Raw genomic sequence first — 18886 nt, 5'->3', positions numbered from 1 at the left:
CTGCCCTAATGCAATTATAAAATTCTATTATAATTTCATCTCTCGAGTTCAACATCCTAATTAGCTGTGAATTCAAAGAGTTCGAATGTGGCTGCCCCCTGTGATTTGGTTATTATTTTGTGAACAAAAAAAAAAAATGAAATCCAAATGGAAACCCGTGGAGTTCCGTTTAATTACCCAAGCGATAAGGTCAAAGATCAAAGACCCTAAAGAATATGTCCCTGAATAGTCAAAGGATTTAATAGACTTTATGATTTGCAATATATGTGTATATTTTTTATTGTGATTACATTTTTTGTTTGTTTGCGAACCTTGTATCTTATTGAACGTAATTGAACAACATTAAGAAAGCAACAACGACAGCCGCCATAATAATTTGAACCAAAACACATGTAATTACACGCAAACAGATAGACAGACAAAAACAGATTGTTCAGATACTAGTTGCCTTTTTAATTAATCCATTGTAATTGCATTGTCAAAGTAGTTTCTTTTCGCAAAAGCGGGGGTAATTGAAGTGTGTCAAGTCACTCAATTCGTTATAGACACAGAGATAAACCGATTCGGCCAAAGATTACTGAAAATGTGTTCAATTTTGATGGCAAATTGTAGAAAATAACAAACTGAAATGAATGATTGTAAAACACTCGGTTAAGCTACTGTCAGACCTTGGGCAGTCAGTCATTTATATTGAAAAACATCATATAACGACCTATATCAACTTATCAGCAGTCTTACCGATAGTCCAAGTGAAGGCTAGGCGATAGGTAAAACATTAAGATATTTTTTTACTATAAATAACTGATGGTTGCGCAGTGGAAAATTTGTCTGAATTTCTTTAGCAGGCGTTCAGTATTTTATTAAACACAAAATATTTTAACATTTGTGGACTGTTTTTGGTTTCGTTGATAACATTCCATCAGCTAAATTTTTTTTTTATTTCCCATCATCTTGTTTCGCTTTTCTGATTGTTTTATTTTTTGATCGACTGGTGACCGCCTACCAAAAAAAAAAAAAAACTTTGATTGATGTAATTCTGTGGCTTGTTCTTTTTTCCTTGGCGTTGTTCAACAGCGTTTTAATACTTTTACCGCTGCTTGGCTCATTACACGCATGTTCTGTCTTTAATCTTGATTTTTTTTATTATTTTACTTGCCACGATACGATATTGGCTTTTTATCTTCTTCGTTTCACTGTAGTTTACTCGTATTTTTTTCTGTTACATTCGATTTCGATTCTCGACTGCTTGTAGTGCAAAACAATCAAGTTAATTGTTATCACACGAAGCCAAGTAAAAGGCAGCAACAAAACTGTTAAGTATAGTCAATAAAAAGCTGGCAACAGAGGCGTATTTTTTCTTTGTCGTGATATCATCATTTTTATTCTGATATTTTATTCTTATATTGTTAACGGGCAGCGGAAAAAAAATGTATACAAAAAGGGTGAAAAGTTTTTTATTTTCTAGCATTTTTAATTAGCCCTCCTCCAACTTAATTAATTAAAGCAATATACAAATTTATACAAAGAAAGGTGAACATTTTCATTATTTTCTAGCATTTTTAATTAGCCTACCGCCTTCAACTTAAATAACTACAGCTAATTCAATTTATTGCTAAATTTGTTTTTTGGTTAAAAATAATTTAATCCTTTTTTCTTTACCGAACATATGTTATTGATTTGCCCAGCTCCGTTTACAAGTTCTCTTTTTCTTTTTTTTGTAATTTGCAGGTCTTACTTATGTTTTTCATTCATTAAATAAAACCTTAAGTAATTCCTCAGAAATCCGGATAAGTTTGGTACAAGTATTTTGTTTCTGTATAACTCAAGCATAGATCTATTACATACACGAAACAATTGAATAAACAAATAAGTTGACTTTATCACGAATTAGAAAGGAAGCCGCGCAATAAATAAATGAAGGGAAAACAAATAAAACTTTAGAAATTACAAATAAAATCAATTGTTGATTTATATTTTTAGTACACTTTGTTTTTATATCTATGATATATTGTCCTTCAATCAGAAGGTCCTTTTTTTGTTTAATCAAGGATAGTTACATTTGCAACTGACCAACATAGTTTGAACTTTTTTTTCACACATAATATCTTATAAAATCAATACAGTTACAATTAAGACTTCCATTCTCTCTTGTTTAATTATCTCTATTTTTGTTTATAGTGTTCACCTGCCATTACAATTTTTAAGGCGATGGCCAATCCCATTTCATATCTGTCCACAGATGGAAGCAGAAAAAATATATAGAGAGACATATGATATATGAGTGTATATATAATAACCGATAAAAAGCTGTGTCGTATGCCCAACTTGGAATCGATAAACAAAAAACGAAGCAGAAACAGAGAAAGACACACGCGGGGGCATCCAATTACGTGCAATTACATGTATAAAATTTCTTCGCTTTTTTCTCGCTTTCCATTAAACAAAAAACAAAAAGAAATTATAGATAAATACGACTATACGTATTGACTCCATTTTTATTTCTTTGTCTATCAATTTCGCGGAATGGAAGTCGATAAAAAACAGCGATATATGTGTGTGTCTGTAAATAAAGCTGACACGAGAGCGAAACAAAAGTACAATGCAAACAAACAGCGATATCAGCGATAAATCATTCATATGCTGGATCTATATACTAGGTACATATATACATATAGATGTATATATAGCTGGGAATCAGCCGATCAGATTGCTGACGGCGATCGGAGCAGATATCAACCCTTTAAAAATCTAGTCTGAAATGTGTCAGTTTATAAAAAGATTTTATGTGTCTTACCTATGACCTATAAAATCTATAACCTAGCAAATAAAATACAATAAATATGTTTCTAAAAAAAAAAATAATGTCAAGCTTCTGCACTTTAAGCGCTTTAGATTTTAGAGAAATACGAGAACTTTGACTTGTAAAAAACGTTGGGGGTTGGGGTTATTGACATTTCAATTTTTGTATAATATCAAATATGGAAACCTTATAAACGTTTTCTAGTTTTAGAAATCATTAAGTAATAGAAACCCTTAACTGTGTATTGTATTTTGGCATTGAGTGATAAAATTGCCTGGCAATGTTTATATGTTATATTGCACGATCTGTAACCCATTGAAACGCCGACCTAACCCAATTGAATCACACACATTCGCTCGCCATCATATCAAAGGTTATCTCCGGCGGCGTGTTCACACCTCTCGCCCCACAAATCCGATCGGAATCCATCAAAAAACAAGCCGGGGAAACATGAGAAAGTCGGGTCGGAGAATATGAAAAATATTGTGGCAGACGGACATCAAAGACCGATTGCCGATGCGATCGGGGATTCGACAAACATCACATCACATCGCATCGCATCGTCCGTGTATTATGCACACCCCACCCATATAGTCGTATAGTCATGCTATATAGCTATATAGCTTTACCTCCATACCTCTACCTGTCCATATATTGAACTGTCCCCTCGTTATCAGGGGGTTAGAGCCCCTTTGGGGTGCTGGGCAAGCCATTCAACTTGTTGCCAAGTGTCGCCGCCGCCGATTCGGAATTGGAATCGGAATCGGTATAGCCAAACACTTATACGAAAACCAGAAAGAAGGCGAAACAACCCACAAATACACACCGAAAAGGCAATGTACCCAGGCATTCATGTGTCTTGGCCTGGCGTCACTCACAATTTCAATTTCCATTTTATTTACCCTGCGAAATTTCGAAAATCAAGCTGTTTGGACTATTGCACTTTTGGGATTTTCAAAATATTGAAAGTCTGGATTAATTCCGTATGTATTTCGGTAGCAACCAAAGTTAGTTAGTTAGATAGTTATTAAAACTGATATTTGTTGGTAGTCATCATTTAATATAATATTTATAAAAAAATGTATTTAAATTAATTAAATGATTATTTATGTAAATCAATTAAATAATCATTTAGGAGTAATATGAGCTGACATAAAACGATATAAAATGAATGTTTTGGATAAGGTATTTATAATTTTCGATCCACTCTTACACGGTAATACTCTCGTCTATAATGTCGACTATTTTTGATACTTAATTTTGTTGTATTTTGTTGTTACGTTTATTTTCGAATTGTTTATTTAATGTTCTTGCAGCGTCGTTTGTTTGTTTGTTTGTGTTATGTGTTTTATGTCTTTCTTTTTTCCCAGCTTTTCCTTCCGCCAGCGGGGGGCGGCACATGGGCGGTGGGCAATGAACAGCAGGGGGAGTGGCGGGAAAATTGTTGGTCCAGCTGAGCGGAGCGAACGCCTTAATAATCTAATTTCTGACAACTGACGGGCAAATCAATAAATGAAGTGGAAAATGGAAACATTTTCTTCATCTTGTGCTTAGACTTCTTCTTCTTCTTCTTCTTTTTCCCCCGAACGAGATGGAAAATACACAGTAGAAAGAGAGCGAAATACAGGTCAGAAAGAGAGAGGGAGCAAGTGCTACCTTGACCTCATTCAGCGACCTTTTTCTTCTTTATTTTTATTATTTTTTTTTTTTGTTATGTGAGATGAGAAAAGAACATTTTTTGGGGGAGAAAAAAAAATGTGGAGAACATTGCTTGCGTGCTAAGCTTCTTCTTTTCTTCGCAATTTCCCAGCGTGCCTGTGTATGCGTGTTTTGGGTGCTTTAGTTGGCTTGTATTATATCATCATTAAATGGTTTACCGCCAAAAAGAAGAACTGAATGAGAACATCAGGCTGGAAACAACACAATCCTGGTTGGCTAGTAACAAAAAATTCAAGAACACTTCCCACTTGTCAATTGGTGAAAGACAAACAGACGTGCCTTAAAAAATTTCACACAAAATAATCAAGCAAATATATGAAGCGCAGCAAAACAAAAAAATTAGTTCAAGGCAATTTACCAGACTAAACGGAATACATTACAAATTATAGTGGTGCAATGACAGTGCAAGCTAAATAACATAACAAACTAACATAAACTGTATTTTAAAAAATGTGGTCGAAGTGGAAGAATCAAGTGGGTTTTAATTAAGGCAACTGAGGGTTAAAGCTCTAGCCTTGTACTAAAACAACTGGTTTCGAATAAATATGGTTGCTTAAATCATTCCGCAGTTATCTGACCAATTTCGTTAAATTACATTACAAGCAGTCAAAAATATCTTAATATAGATTTTAATGATTAATTAAACTCAAAGATTTTACATGCATGCATATATGTATTTGCTTATTATTGTTTATTTAAGCCACACGTATATATTCCGTTTTCAATCATTATCTGAATTCTTCGAGTATGATTAATGATCGTTCGTGTAGATCTTTCTTTTCTGGCTCTTTGACAAATGTAATTTAAGCGAATAAATTCGTGTAAACATTGTCGTCTTCCCATGAGTATTCAATGACGTAAACATTTGAATAAACCCACAGATTTTGTCACGAGATTGTGTCATTGAAAAATACTATAGGTCCCATAATGTAAGTGTTATTTGATCGTGACTATAAAAAAAAATACTTAATTAAATGTTTAAATGTTCAATTCCCATTACACCCCCGAAGACAACTTTCTTTGATACCCATTCGTTTTCGGATGAAATTTTTATAGAAACCAGAATAAGCAAAATCCAAAGAGTGAATATATATATATAAAAACAACAGAAACGCACAAAACAAACGGCCTCAGAAAGAATAAACAAACCCAACAGTTCTAGAGTAAACAAAAAAAAATAAAACAGAAAACGATATTGTACGCGCGCGTAGCTGATATAAGAACTAAAGTTGGGATCTGATGGCATGTGAGGCAAATGGTGGGGGCAGAGCTAATGGGTCGACCCTTGGCAACGACGGAAAGAAATGGGGAAAAATTTAAAATTAAAGGGGACTATGCAAACGACCTGCCCCACAATTGCAATTTCCCCTTGCAATTGTCCCCTCTTTGCCAGCATTTAATTTGCAATTATTCAGGCCTTTGACCAATTTATTTGAGAACTCGCCAAGCAAAACAGAGAAAACATGTAGTAAAAAAAAAGGAAAAAAGACAGGCTTGCTGAGAGATAAAGAGATTTATAAAAAAAAGTTGATTTTAATATGAATCAAGGCTAACCAAGTCAATCATGGTTATATGTATATTACAAATTGTTCTTACTTAACAACCAGAAATGCTAAATAAAACTTATAATGCCATTTTATATTGTTACAACAATTTCCCTGTTTATACTGCTTATAAATTGATTTGTAACTTTGGTTTATTGTACAGCATTATAATAGGCAAATTTCCTAAACACATTTATAAAAATATATAAATTGTATGTATATTTATTTTTTTGTCAGCTTTGGCCGACCAATAACAATACTTTCTTTAAGAGTATAACAAAATAACCAAAACGTGAGTGGAGAAAATACTTCACAGCGTTGTTATGGTTTTTGTATGGCTTTTTTTATGTTGCTCATTGACATGAATTCCTTGAGTTCAATTGGAAGTGAACCTAAATGTCGAATTATCGCAGACACAAGATCTTTGCACTGACTTCATTTAATGGAGAATATTCTCCTCTGGATTGTATTATTTTGATGCCTGTTTTCTCTTTTTTTTTTTTTTTGTGTCTCCCAAAGTTCATTGGATTTGATTTGGTTTTTTAATTGAAAATTGTTATTTGTTACGTGACCATTTGCATGGTGCAATAGCAAATCCCCCCTACCATTTAAATCATATTGTTCAGCCTCTGTATTTCTTCTACAAAGTTTCAAACTGGAATTATGGAAAACCGACACAAAACTAAATTACCGAAAGTTAGTTATGTAGTAAATTGCAGAGTCATTTTTCGGTGCATCACAAAACTCAATTAGAGGGGAGGAGTTTCGTTGTTTTTCCGTTATTTCGCTTTTCAATTTTATTTATGAGAAGTTTTTGGCCCTGAACTGAAACTTTGGTGAGGGTTAAAAGTTTGGAGGGGGAGGAGCAGGCTAAACTTGAGATTAAAGATTTCCACTTAATGGCTTAAAGCATGACTTGAAGTTTTGCCGGCCTAAAAAACGAATAAAACTGTTTGGAATGAATGGTGGAGAAAAACTATTAACATATAGAACCGTTTTATAACAACAAAGATACAAACTTACATGTTTTTAAAGGTAAAATTATATATAATTACTTATGTTTTGTTTATAAATAAGTTTTATATTCCAAATTAATAGTTCAATCTTATAATATTACACTTATTCGCAGTCCCTTTTAAAGTTTTGTAAATATTAAACCAATCTGCAGCTTAGCTGGTGTATCACAAGTATTATTATCAGATCACTTGCGAATCGGTCACATAAACCTTCAACTTATCCTCCCCACTTATCATATCAGTTACGAATCCCGAAAGTAATCCCTTAACTGGCTTTCATTCATCTTCTGCCGGGTTTGACAACTTGATGGATGGTTTTCAGTGACTCTCCAAGGATTATTTCTGACCGATGTAGTAATCCGAAAAGTGTTCGATTCAAAGGGGATCGTCGGAAGGGTGTTGTTTCGGGGATGATTTTGCTAATCAACCTGATTGGATTTGGTTTTTATCCAATTATCTTAAGAGTTGCATTTTTGGGTTGGTGGAATTTAAAAAGAGATACGATTCCATCAAATAAATCGATCTCTTAATATCATTTAGAAAAGTTGTTTAGTTATGCCGTTTTGTTAACAATACAATAAAAATCTTTACATATTTATTTCACTTCTTTCTTCGCAGGAAAACAAACATGCTTTGTGAGCGGGGGTGGCGTATATATTTAATTTCATAATGAAGGCTCCAAGTGCATACTCATGTTAATAATAGCAACGGTCCCCGAACTCGCGCCCAGTCCCCAGAACCACCCCCTGGAACCACCCACTTTCAGGACCAGATTGCATCCACTTTAAAATCCATTTATGAATGAAAAGCAACAAAGGGTGGCGCACAAAGTTCGAATTGGACTTTTGGGTTTGAGTTCTGGGGTTTTTCTTGCTTTTCTTGTTTTTTTTTTTGTGGATCAAGGGTTGGTTACACCCGAGGGGGTCTCTGCCCTGCTCATTTCACGCATGCGAAAGGGAAATGGAAGTCCCCCGAACTGAAAACCTCCATAATGAGTATTCAAAATGCAATTCACAGACGGGGGCACGGCCAAGGGGGGTAAAAGCATGGCTTAAGGGGGGTAAAAGACGGCGGATACTGTGGTTGGGGGGTAAACAGGAAGAGGGTTGCATATGTGTCGCTCGAGGGTTGCAACCATATGCATAATCCTTAGGATTTATGCAGAGCTACAAAGGAAGAGCTACCATGTTATCTTACCATTGAAAATAAAAGTACTAAAATTGTTATAATAATTTATCAAAATGGAAGCAGTGTAATAAATATATTATAATAGTTTTGAGTTTTAAAATATGTTTTAAAGAACATGGATTAAATTAATTAATTTAATTTAATTTAATTTTTCTCAGTGAAATTACAGGTTAACCATAAGGCAATGAACAGGGGCCACCCATCCCCTCCCCTTTATTATAAGTATTTTGTTTTTTAATGTTTATTTTGGTACAGTTTCAGATGTGAAGGATAAAGCTGTGGGGCATTCAAAAAATTGCATGCAAATTCTTACTCTCTCTTTCCTTGGCAGTTGTCTCTTTCACTTGCATTCGCTTCAGGTGCAGTTCAATGCAATTTGCAAATGCATGGGGCGAGAAAAAAATCAATGATGCTATCTCAGAAAATTACATATCTTTTTTAGTCCAGGTGCCTACTGTTTAAATTCTTTAAAAAAAATAATGCGTTGAAAACATTTGGAAGTTTTTGGGATAGGCGTCATTTAAATATTATTTTCTTTTTGATTTCAAAACAGTATATAACTATCCTTTTTTTTGTAAAGCAGTTCAATAGATAATATTAATTTTTACTATTTTCCCTGTAAAACTATTGATAATATTTTGAAGCGGGCTTTCACTGTCTTCTTGGCTTTTTAGCCCTGGCTTCCTCTCCTTTTTTGTTGTTCTTATTGTTATTACACAAGGGGAAGACCAAAAAAAAAATGAGAAAGAAAATCGGGGAGAAGCCGAGGGGCAGAGAGGGAGGGAGACGGTTCAAGGACCAGGCCACAAAACAGGCCGCAAAAAGCATCGCAAACCGGCTTCAGGTTTAACTTTGAAATCAAGTCACTGCCAACTCACAGCTACACAGAAAACAATAGACATATTTGATAAGAGATTATTAATAATTTAGTTTTAAAAAAAGTGTTTGAACTATGGAAGTAAAAATCCTCTTCAATAATTATGTAATTGAAAATAACAAAATAAAATAGGACTATAAGTTCAAATATTTAAAAGGTTGTTAATACCGTTCTAAAATACTATTAAAAATATTAATTTTTAATAGCAATAATAATAAAATGAAGTTATATGTTTTTAACTGCTAAACTTTTCAAAATTTTAATCCATTTTTTGTTTTTGCTGAGTAAAATAATAAATATATTGCTGGCTCTTATTTTTTATAGTGTATACGTAAAGATACATAAAGACGGCCAAGAAGAAGCAGGAGCTGCAACTTCAAGGCTCCCTTGAATTGTCATTGTTGTTGTTGCTGTTATTGTTATCTGTCGCATCCTCCGCAAAAGTCGTTACATTGCGAAAATAGAGAAGAGGGACAGGATAGAAAGGAAGAACAAGGAGAGAGAGAGAGAGGAGAAGAGCAAAAAGCCCTGAAGAAGAAACGGAAATTGCACATAAAGAGATGTTCCCTCTCTCTTTCTTGCCAATTCACCGTCTCTCTTCCACCAAACCATGTTCAATTTTACACTCAGAGAAATAATTCACGATTTAATAACAAGCCGTTTTTCATAGAAATCATAAGTTGCGATTAAAAACGCAAAATCTTAATGATAAGGATTTCTTTAACCCAAAAATCTTAAGGTATGGTTACAATGTGATACGTTCTTCAATGACATTTGATAAGATTTCCTGTTGATTAGATTGCAAAAATGGTTTTGGTATGTTCTAACCAATTTGGCTATGTGCACCGAGGGATTTCCCCTTCATCATTGCATTAGACTCGAATGCAATCGGCAAAAGCTTTTATCTATTGATTCATTTAAACGCAATTTCCTGTGCATTTCAAAGGGGCATCTGAGGAAAAGGGAAAGAGGAAAGAGGAAGGAAATCAAGTTATCTGTGAGATGCAATCGTCGCAGAATGAATCCAATCTACTTGGCTGCAATCAAATTAAGACTATTGAATGAGGTGGAAAAATTGGAAGGAATTTAAATGTTTCAATTGAAATTTTCTTGTTTTAATCTTTAGAGCTTCTAAGTGATTCCTCTTAATTTCTTAACAAATAATGTAATTTGAAATTTTATATAGTAATCATATTAATATATGGTTATGAAAGATACTTTCATTTTTTATGTTTTTGATGTTATTAACATTAAATGATTAACCTTTAACTGCTTAACCATTTAATATACCAAACTAGTTACCGTTTATTGCTTACGGATTTTATGTCAACATTATTGAAACTATATTTACAATTTTTAACGAAACATTATACATACACGTTTAGCTGTTCCTTTCATTCATAATTCCTTTCGCTTTTTCATTTTTATTTACTCGCTGGAATGCCTAGGCTCGATTCCTTGGGCGGAGCTTCTCCCCCTTTTCCGCCCTCTAATTTGAATGTCAGCCGTACGAAGTAGCACCCCCTTTTCACCGAATTTTCTCCGCATTTCCCGACGCTCAGCCTGCTGCTCTTGACAATGCCGATCGATATTTTACTGCCCTGCAGCTGTGCTTACTGCCTTTTGTTGTTGCTACTGTCGCTCGTTGTCACCGGTGAACATTAACAGTAACAGTTAACAGAGACGGCTACTGTCGCCGCTAAGCATACACTGAGCGAAAACGCGAGCGAAAAATTAACGTAGACGAGGGAGACATCAGTTAAATAAATAAAATAAAGATGTAGAATTGAAATCATCAAACAGGTGTATATTCATAATTTTACAATTTACAATGAAAATATCTAATAATCATGAGTAACGAGTTAATAAAATCCCTATAATGGACCCTTGATATAAACAACATAATTGAATCATAAAATATCATAAAAGGAGTACTACATTTTGGTACATTAATAATTTCTTACTCATTAGCTTTTAAGCTGAAAAAAGGTGCACAAACAAGTTTAGGCTTCTCTTGTTTGTACTAAATAGAATCGACAATCTAAAATGTTTTTAATGGCACTGAATTGATGGATGGAACTCATTTTTGATACGATCTCTGCGATTTTAGTAGCGTAACGTTGTATTTTAGAATGTTGGTTAATTCGTTTTTTTACACTGCACACCTTAGTTGTTTTTGTAACTTTAGTTGTTGTAGTCAAGTGCTGTCCTCCAACGCATTTTCGTTCGCTTGTTCCCCGCTATCGCCCAATGCTACTTCACACTCCGTTCCCCATCTCCTCCCCTGTTTCGCTCTCTGTTTTCACGATATTTGTGTGTTCAGTTTGTCTGAGTGTTGTACATCTTTTTGTATTTATTTATACCCTTTAATAATTGAATTGTATTGGTTTTATTACAAGCTTAGCTACCTATTTTTTTAAACAGTTTTTTAGGATATTGGCATCCTAATACCAAAAAAGCACAATTATATTTCTTGTAACGGAGGCAAAATATACATGTAAGAAAAGATCAACGAAATTCCGTAATATTTTAGCATTTTAATTAACTAGGCATTTATTCGATTAAAATAAATTTGTATACATTTTTAGGAATCTATTAGGATACCAAAGGAAAGGGTATTCCCCAAGTTTTTCTCATGAAAGCTTATACACTGCTGTTGTTTTTCCCCCGTGCTCCCGCCTTTGTTTTATGATAAGAGGAAACGGCTGGCGGGCCGAAAGATAGCGCATAGCCGCCCACTTAGCGCTTGTCGCACGTGTCGAAGGCACCCACCACCCACCATCCATACCACAGTAGCCGGGCAACCACCCAAATCCCCTCCCCCCACCACTCAGCAAACCGAACCACCCAAAACAGAGGCCAGAGATAAAATGACAGCGGCAGCAGGGCCACAATCATCAGGATAATCACAACGCTCGAGTTGATAATGGCGACGCTGATGAGTCTGAACCTGAGATGAATCTGGATTCCGTCTACACGTTCATAAAAAATACAAGAGGCAATTATACACAAATATTCATTGATTTACTTTCTTAAGAAAATTTATAAAATTCGAAATAAAAAAATAAGGGTTAATTTGTCTTATTGTTAGTTTATTTATTTGTTAATTTATTGGAAAATTCATTTACATACTTTAATTATTTCACTTGGGAATTCTTTTTAAACTCATTTGTAATTTTATTTTTATTTTGCAAATTTGTTTGAAAGTTTATTTTGTTTAAAACTTGATTTTCATTGTTTGTATTATCAAAATGGGAATCTGTCGTATTTAACAAACAAGATTACCTATTTCTTTCAGTGATTCAGTGTCAGTTGGCTGACTGACTGTTTCCTGCTGCATTTCCTTTTCGACTCTTCCGGCCTTTGGCTTTGGGGCGTGAAATGTAATCACAAGGTGGACAAAGCCCAATCACTAGGACACCCTTTCGCCTGCTAGCCACCTGAAAACAGTCCGACTCACTCGACACAAGTTGGTTAACAGCCCAATCCCCAAATCCCAATCAAAGTGGCGCCCCTCTCCCCATTCTAATTCGCATTCGCATTCCCGTTTGCATTTTCATTTTCATTTTCATTTCCATTTCCATACCCATTCGAAATCTCGTTTCCCCTGCAATTTGCTTGCTCAATTCATTTTTCAAGAGTCGTCCCCGTCTGTTTTTGCAATTGGCATTTGTTTGCTTTCGGCCAGGCGGCAACGATAAGGCAGACAATTGCGCCAACGACGACGATTTCAATTTGTTTGCATTTCCCATTTGTCGGTCAATATTAATATTAAGCGATTCCGAGGGCGACAAATAGTAGATCAATGCAATGCTACAATTAGGTTGTGTTAAGTCACGTCTCCGGAATTTCATAAAGCCCTAGATAATTATACATATATTCTAGGGAATTCTTGTTTTTTGGTCAATTGAAACCATTTGTACAAAAGATTTGAAAAAAATAATGACAGCTATGTATATATTTTCTAAGAACTTTATAAAGCACCAGAGGATAATATTTCTGAGAATTAGAAAAACTGGTTTTGGTTAGTATAACTATTAGAAAGAAAAATTACATCATAAAATATGTGTATACATTTCACTCGACAATGTATCATCAAACAAAGACAATAAATGTTCAAAACCACAGAGTACTGAATTTTATTTAATTACGATGAACATATATTGAGTACCATAATTTTAATAAATCAGTTATTAAACCTCTAACTTACATCTTTAGCACAGCTGTAGCTGTAGCCCACCCATAAATATTTATAGTTATGGAATGCAATGTGGCTTGACAACCGATAAAAAGCTTTAAGAAACAACGCAAAAATCAACAAGAGCGAAATATGTTAAATATTTTTGTGTAACTCTTGGCGAGTTTTTCTTGTTGGCCCCATTTCCGGTTCTTGAAGAAAAGAGGGTGGTACTAGGTGGTAACTCGTTTTACTCTACCAAATTCGATTGCCTGCCGTCGCACTTGTTATTTTTCTTGTGTACCTTTTTTTTCTGCCGCATTTCCACGTCCCAAAGTGTTTTGTCATTTCATTAGAAACGTACTTACTCTTCTGTTATCGCGAAAAAAGAAGAACAAGAGTCAAAAAGCCCGAAGACAGTGAATAATAATAAGCAACGACCTTGGCATTATTTTTCCCAGTAAAAACATATCTGAAGTAGGGCAAAAAAAAATGTATGCAATGATAGCGTTGTATTTGCATTACCGGCAATCCAAATAAAAACATTGATTTTAAACACTGGGTGTGAGATATTCCCCAGACTGCTTAATGATGTAAAAGTGCCCTTAGAAAGCTTGAAATATTTAAATCTTAATATTTTAAGAATCTCCGTCTCAAAAAGAAAAGGTTGAAATATATTAAATTCTACACTTCTATTATAATGATCGCAACTGTCTAATATTAGTATTATGCTTGGGGTTATGTCATCTCCACATTTTCCCGGCGCTTTCTTGTCATGCAACAACAAGCACGGCAACAATAACAAGTGGTATATTCTAGTATTTAAATTGTATAACGTTGTAATTTTCACGCGACTTGCAACAAAGCCTAACAAAGCAACAAAAAGAACAACGACAAGCTGTTGACAAATGTTTGAGCTTAATTAACCGACGACCCAACAACAACAAATGAGTAATAGATTGCAAAAAAAAAGGCAACGATATAATAAGTAAATAAATAAAAACGAAGTGTATGGCTCATGGGGTGTTGCAAAATAGAGAATTGCATTGAAAATACGTTGAATAACATTTGAATAAAAATGCATAACACGATAGAAACTTAATGATTTGTTTATATGCCCCCACAGAGATAAAAACTTGATTTTCTGCGTAATTAAATCCATTTATACTATGAGTCCCATATCTAACCAAGTTAAACCATTTAAAATCATTGAAAAAACCGATTATTTGCATTTTATTTTTTTAACTAAAAAGGATTTTCACAGTCTGTTAAAAAAAAACAATTTTTAAGAAAGATTTACCTTTTTAATGGATTATGGAATATGTTTCGATGGTATTTAACTTTAAGGAAATTGATTTTATTTATTTTGTATTATGCATAAAGAACTCTAAGGATAAACTTTATCTAATCGATAAAATAAAACTGATCGCATAACGCGCAATTAAAAACCAGATTTTTTATTGGTACTCACTGTACTAGTAAAGTGTAGCCCATGCTTATTCAGCTGTAACCACATCTCGACTCTCCTCCCTTGAACTCTGTTCTCTTCACTTTTGCCCCCGATATCAAGATCCTATCTAGCCCCCGACATTTATTCTCTTTATTTTATTTTATTTTATTTTTTTGGGTGCAGTAATTGCAGTGCATTTAATTTCCCATCCCGAGTATGGCCGCCTTGAAACCACGACCAAAACAAAAGCAATAAGCACACGAAAAAGAGTCAACGAAAATATTGTAATAAAAAAGAAGGTTAATCAAGCGGCTTGGTTCGGACTTTTGAGTTGGAGTTCGTTTGCCCCACGTTGGGTTAAGGCGGCTCGTGCTCGGACCGCTTCCATCAGGCTTAAAGCAGAAGGTGAAGACAGCGGTTCCCAGGCCCCCAACCCCGTCCGTACACTGCGATAAATAGCTATTTTGAATATTGAGGGAACGGTTATTCGAGGGAATTGAGAAAAAGACTGTAAGGCGAAGATAATCCGTTCGATTCGTATTTCTTTATTAATTGGCATGAAGAGAATTTGGACATTTTGTAAACGTTATTTACATATGTTAAATAAAAGAATTCTATATATATAGAGAAAATACAATTATTCTACGTTATTTTTTATGACCTCGGCTAAACCCAAATTATTTTTATGCGATTTTAAAGTTTGACAAATATTTAACAATTAAATTATTAAAAATGAAAACTTGTTACAGTACAAACCACTAGTTGAGCGTTTATCATAACCATTTCTTTGAGTGTAACTTCAAGGTTTTATGTAATTTCAGTTTGTTGCTGTTTTTATTTCTTTTCCCCTCTGGTTTTCTTGTGTTACTTTTGCTTCTTGCGTGTTGACCAAGACAAAAAAAACAAAATACAAAAAAACATTAACCCATGGAGTGGTAATAACAGTAACAGTAACCGAAGTCCGGCGAATAAAGTTGAATTTTCCTACAATTCGTGATTCGGACCGAGTTCGAAATGCCCGTTATTATTAGCCAGTATAAGAGGGGAAGAAAAAACACGTAATGGATTTAACTATTGTTGCAATAATTGCCAATTGGGCAACGTAATTCTTTGCTCATTATACGTAATTATCTATTGACTTTTACCATTTGCAGCAGTTGTGCGTGTGTTTGGTTTTATTTATTTGCTTATTGTCCTCAAGTTCAGGGCAATGTCAACGTAATTAAAAGGTAAAAAAGTATGGCTAAAGGTAAAATTTGCCCGAAAGTATCAGTTAATTTTATTGCGAAAATTGCTGGGAAAATGCAACGAATCAAGCAAAGTCTATTGAGTATCGAATGCCAATTACAGGCTTTTCACGAAAATAGTCCTGTAATTTTTGGGTGGTCTCTATTTACCAATAAATTTAATAGCTCTATTGAAACTGTTGTTGTAATTGCTTAATGTGTAGTAATTTACTTCTTTCAGTATCATTCAGAAATCATCTGGAAGTTGTTTAATACTAATTAAATGAATTTTAAATTAACTTATATTTTTACCTGAAATTAAAGTAAGTAATAGATTACGTTTGTATCAATGTATTCATAAGAGATTCTGAAGTTGTAAAAGTGAAAAAATACCTACAAATATTTTAAAAATTGCGTTCAAGAAATCCAAACGTATTTATAAAGTTTTTGAATGTAAAACTCTTTTTTTTTCCTTACTTTACCTTCTTTGCAAATTCTTGCAGAATCTGATGAATTCTCCGTAAAAGAAGAAGAGAATTCAAAAAGAGACCCAATTACAGAAAAAAAGGGAGTAAGGAAAAAATAAATAAAAAGCAGGAAGACAACTTTCGCTGCTTGCGTACAACGGAAAAAGAAAATGTCGAAATTGGGAAACAAAAAGAAGAGAGTGATGAAGAGAGTGCACAAAGAAGAGGTAAAATCTTCAATTGTTTTACTGTTTTTAGAAACTAAACACATCGAATATGAAACTTACCAAATATGTAGAATGATTATCTTCTTGATTTTTCCTGGCTTTTTACAAATTCTTGTTGCTTGTTGATTTCCTCTTGGCTTCTTTTTGTTTATTTATGTTATCGTTTGATATTTGCAGCTAGAGAAAAACACAAACAAAAATGTATTTAACTGATAAGGCAATTTATTGTTTGTTTTTTTAGGACATTCCGTAATCCTTTTCCTAATTTGTTCTTCTAGTTTTTTCCCCTCTATCCCCGTATTTCTTCCTCTTATCAATGAAACGTGAGTCAGTGGCAGGCAAAAAATATTACAGCTGCGGCCAGAAAAATAGCTCAGATTTTGTTGTTTTTCAACTGTTACACAAGTATATTGAAAATTACGGTTGTAGTAATAACTAACATTTCTTATATTGATAGACAAAACAATCTAAACAATTGAACACTTTTAGCTGACGTATATTTATTTTACGAGTTAAATAGCCAATTGTAAACAAATATTAAATTCCCTCATATAAAAAAACTGCAGAATCATATTAGTTTATTATAAAACACGATGCTAATATGGTGACCTCCGCTGTGTTTTTTTGTTTTCCTTGTGGATTATTTTTTTGGGTTCAATTTTTTGTTTTACTTTTTTTTTTGTTTTTTTTTTTTTGGTATTTCCTCATGTGGCGCGCTCACACACATACACATGCACGCAGCTTCTTTTCTTTTTTAATTTCTTTTCTTTCCTTTCGTAATTGCTCTGCTCTTCTTCTTCTTTAAGGTTGCAGCGTGCGAATAAAGAGAGCAGAGAAAAAACAACAACGCGACACATTTAATTAAAATGCTATCTGTGCAAAAAACATAAAGACAGTAAAAATGTCAATTTCTTGCACGTTGCATTTGCATTTTCTTTTGTTGTTGTTGCCGCTTATGTTTCTTCTTCTTCCGACTGTTGCTTTCTTTATTGTTGTTGTTGTTATTGGCGTCATCGGCGGCGGCAAACATAATAAAATATATTATTGCAACTAGCAAAAAACATAATGTTTGCTAACTTTTCTTTATCTTCTTTGGCCTTTCTTCGTTTCATATTTTGTTGTTTGCCTGTTCCTTTATCTCTGGCTTTTCACTTTTTTTATAACACTTTTCGCCTTTTCCTTTTCACACGAAAAAAAATTCACGCCACACTTGTGTTTTTGTTGTCGCCTGCACTTACGTTTCCTTAATTAATTTTAATTCATAATTGGGGGATCGCGCGCGCACACACTGTTTTGTATTTTTGGGCAAATTATATTTAATTAATTGTGTGTTTTTACTCTCTTTTTTATTGTTTTACTCGCTCTCCGCTTTTCACTCGATTTTCGTCCGATGTTTTTCGTAGAGGTGTGTGTAGAGGTGGGATAACTTCGATGCAACATCGATATAAAATCGATAATATCATTGTGGTGATCGATGTTTTCGAAAATTCTGAATATCGATATTTGACAAGGCATTATATGTGTTTTTCCATCTCGAACTAAAAGGAAAAAGTTAGAACTATTGGAATATATAAATTCAACAGTTAAGGACATTTTAAACAACTTATTTATAATTCTCTGGGATTAAATACATTTTACATAATTTTATCGATTTTGTTGGCGGGAAAATTGAATTTTGTATTCTTTTCTTATTCTTTTTATTTTTTTTTCTTGTAGGCCTATCATCTGTTTGTGCATTAGCGGGTGCCTATGTGAATGGGTTACTACAACTTTTTCGCTAAATCTCTTTTTAGCGGCTGTGTGCAGGCACTATAAAATTAATGCGATTAAAAATCATTCGCCCTGAACGTTTTTAGAAAAAATACCGGAAAATACTGATATTAAACAATTTTTCGTTAGTGCCACCACTACAATAAGTGGGTTTTTATACGTCAGGATGGCGCAATTTTTGATTTCTTTTAAATATAAAACTTATTTTTCGTACAAATTACTGAAAACAAGAGCATGCATACCAAATCCTGGTCGCAGGTCCACAAAAGATTACTGCTGGATCTCAGGCAGGAAAAAACTCCCACATGAACGGGAATCTTTGCTCTTTTTTAGAAATTGTGGTTGTCTCCTTAGCAAACCCGTCAAACAACACCATCAGCTCCCCTTCCTTGTCGTTTGAGCTGGCAAATGCCTCGGTCGCATTA

At 34.0% G+C, this 18886-nt stretch overlaps 1 protein-coding gene across 5 annotated transcripts in view; it reads right to left on the bottom strand.

Annotated features, from left to right (window-relative positions):
* The window catches only part of LOC128264293 (pneumococcal serine-rich repeat protein), a 42851-nt gene extending 24739 nt beyond the window's left edge, over positions 1–18112 (bottom strand). For all 5 annotated transcript variants that reach the window (XM_052999698.1, XM_052999702.1, XM_052999700.1 and 2 more), the window contains exons 1-2: positions 17930–18112; positions 16752–16868 (exon numbers count right to left, since the gene is read on the bottom strand). The gene's annotated coding sequence lies outside the window, so the exon portion shown is untranslated. The remainder of the gene's footprint in view (positions 1–16751; positions 16869–17929) is intronic.
* Positions 18113–18886: the final 774 nt, after the last annotated feature.

The sequence above is a fragment of the Drosophila gunungcola genome, unplaced genomic scaffold, assembly GCF_025200985.1.
Source record: "Drosophila gunungcola strain Sukarami unplaced genomic scaffold, Dgunungcola_SK_2 000064F, whole genome shotgun sequence".
Taxonomy (NCBI): domain Eukaryota; kingdom Metazoa; phylum Arthropoda; class Insecta; order Diptera; family Drosophilidae; genus Drosophila; species Drosophila gunungcola.
Note: the sequence above shows the minus strand (reverse complement) of the source record. Positions and strands in the feature narration are given on the sequence as shown.